The sequence below is a fragment of the Rattus norvegicus genome, chromosome 6 (genome assembly GCF_021556685.1).
Source record: "Rattus norvegicus strain SHRSP/BbbUtx chromosome 6, alternate assembly SHRSP_T2T, whole genome shotgun sequence".
Lineage (NCBI taxonomy): Eukaryota > Metazoa > Chordata > Mammalia > Rodentia > Muridae > Rattus > Rattus norvegicus.
The window spans coordinates 95,254,968-95,258,055 of record NC_141539.1 but is presented as its reverse complement, the minus strand read 5'-3'; the positions used below and the strand labels follow the sequence as shown (position 1 = coordinate 95,258,055).

Sequence of the window (3,088 nt, the reverse complement as noted above, 5' to 3'; positions counted from 1 at the left end):
CAGAGAGAGAGAGACAAAAATAGAAATGTGAGCAGTGGCTCAAAGCCAATTTTACTACCATTTGTATTGAGAACAAATCGTACCACCACATTTGTCATCAGTAAAGAGCACATCCTGCCCAACTAGGCTGGTGGATGTGATTTATGGGGCACTTTTGCAGAAAATGTGACTTCTGGAAATAAATGAGAGAGAATGGAGGAAACAGCTGTAAACAGTGATTATTAAAATCCAGGAAGGGCACAGGAGATGTATGGATGAAATAGCTTCGGATGAAAAATGCACCTCGGGCTCTTTGTGATGAAATGACCGGAAGCAAGTTACACTCCTTGTGTTTTTCCAGAGACGATAAGTTGCAAGTGTCCAGGGCCTGGAATTGGAGCTGGTTCAGGCTTCCATGTGTTTAATGCACATAAAAAATGATTTCATAGCTCAGAGAAAATCATCCACCAGAAAGACATCTCTGTCCACTTAACAACCTCAAGTTTACAAAATTGTAGGTACTTTTAAGGACATTGTAGTTCCAATTAGTTCAGGAGCTCTGGTCTGAAATCCAGGAGGGATCCTCTGCTATTAGTAACTTCTGATGGGACACAGGTGACATCTGTACTTGAGAGTCATATCAGATACTTAAGGTTGGGAAGTGGTGAGCTATAACTGTGGTTCAGACTGGGAAATAAGAATACACACACATGCATGCATGTGTGCGTGTGCGTGTGCGTGTGCGCGTGTGTGTGTGTGTATGTGTGTGCGCGCACGTGCTCTGTGTTCCTTTTGATGGTACAGAATGCCTAAAGGGTGTATAACACCCTAAATGACAGGATGTTGGATAAATGTTTTGGTGTAATATTTGATTTGGTCCCTGATTCCTAATACAGAGTCCTTCCTTCTTTCCTTCCTTCCTTCCTTCCTTTCTTTCTTTGTTTTTTGAAAACCACCATTTTATTTAATAAAATTTTAAACAATTGTTATTCATGTTTAATAATTTTGTACATTTACATCAATTTCTTAACATCAAAGTAAATTATGATGACATTAAAGTACATGAATAATATGTTTGGTAATACATAATGAATTAGCATTAAAACTTTTTCAGAAGATTTGCCTCTGATAGAAAATGAACACATCATAGACGCCTATTTCTTATTACAGATTTTATTAAAATCAAGTCTTTGCAACATATTGGAAAATTTAATGTTCCACAGTAAAATATGTACATAAAAACCTCTATATGTAATTAATGGCACATAAATTTAAGAACATAATTAAAAGTACACTAAATATCTTTCTATCCACATAGACACAGATAAATATCTGTCCATATAACAGATCTATAGAATATATGTCACATAATAGACCTATACATCTAGACAGATACATTTATATCACAAATTCATGTTGATGACCTGGAATACTTGAGTTTTTATGCTGTTGGTTTTCCAGACAGTGCAAAATCATTTGTCATCCTCTTTATAAAGGGCACAACCAATCCAGAAAAAATAACTGGTTGATAGATGCTCTCTCCCAAAGATCAAACAGGAGTCTTCCACAGGATTAAAGCTTATCTTCCGAATCTTCTCCCAAGGGGAGATCAGTCTGTGTTGTGAGGAATGATTCCCATGTAGCAAGGCACTGCTCAGAGTAGCGGATGCTCAGAGTAGCGGACGCTCTCCTCGCTGTGTCTGTAGACGCTGACCTGAGGCCACTCTGTGTGTTCTGCCTCCACCTTTCCCAGTCTGCTTTCAGGGCATTGTTAGCACAATCCATGTTATCTTCACATTTTCCAATTTCCTCTATAAGCAAATCAGCATCCACTTTTTTGTAGGTCAAAGTTTCAACTTTGGAATCCAGTTCTGTTTGGATTTGATCTCTTCTCAGAACACCCACTAACATCTCACTGTAAAGCACATACTCGTGGATGACAGGGAGCAAAGCCTCTGACAGTCAGGCATCTGCTTCTCCGTGCCCTTAGAGCACTGGTCAATGCGGCTGGCAATGCCTTTCAGTGTATCAACCAGGTCTCCTTCTGAGGCTGACCATAGAATCTGAATAGGCCATACTCTTTCACTTCATCAGAATAACCCTCTGAGATATTTTATCTATTAAGTTTATTTCCTGACTGAATGTTTCAATGAAGTCATTCATCTCCATGAACTCATCGGGCCGAATCTTCACTCCTTGCACAGAAGATGCCACTGCTCTGACTGTCTACCCCATCCTACTCAGCAAGCCAGGCCCTTGCTTCTTATAGGCAGAGAGTTCCCAGGCTTGTGCAGTGAGGAAAACCTTAAATTCCTCCTTAAATGTTAAAGGTGGATGATCGGTGATCCCATTCAAAAACTTGTGCAGCACCTTCCTGCAGGTCTCAATGAAGTCATCATTGAAGTGTTCCACCATCCATGCCTTTCACAGTAAACTTTTCTGGCAATGGCCTTATAAACTCATGGGAATAATGAGAGTGGGGTTTACTTCTTCAAGTTTACCCTACAACTAAAGATAACGCTGCCTGACTTCAAATTCACTGGAATTTGAAACTCCCCACGAGATGTCTTAGGTATGATCCTGTAAGTGATGAAAGTTTCCACTGTAGTGACAGGGCTCTCAGATGCATCAACTGTAATGAGGAGATCCTTTAAATCTGGTCCATCTTCAACTTGATTTGGCTTATCATCGACAAAGGGGCTAAGTAAGTTCATGTCCATCAGTGAGACATCCTTACTGAACACCTTCAGGTCATGCTCTTCCTCTTCTAGATCCAGCACGTCGGCCAGAACTGCTGCCACTCAGGATCAGGGCGTTGCCCCGAGGGCTCTCCCCAACCACCACCTCTGAGGAGCCCAATACCCCCTTTTTTTAAATTAACAATTCAACCTTTATTTTCTTTTTTCTTTTTTTCTTTTTTTCGGAGCTGGGGACCAAACTCAGGGCCTTGCGCTTGCTAGGCAAGCGCTCTACCACTGAGCTAAATCCCCAACCCCTCAACCTTTATTTTCAATACCAGAGCTCACACTATACGTAGCATACAATAAACACTTTATATAAGCTGGCCATTTAAGAATTAGGGTTGGTGTTGTTATTCTACGTTTGGTTT

The 3,088-nt window shown here is 40.5% G+C and overlaps 1 pseudogene; it reads right to left on the bottom strand.

Annotated features, from left to right (window-relative positions):
- Positions 1 to 1,454: 1,454 nt before the first annotated feature.
- Positions 1,455 to 2,742, bottom strand: Snx7-ps1 (sorting nexin 7, pseudogene 1; annotated as a pseudogene).
- Between the last annotated feature and the right edge of the window lie 346 nt (positions 2,743 to 3,088).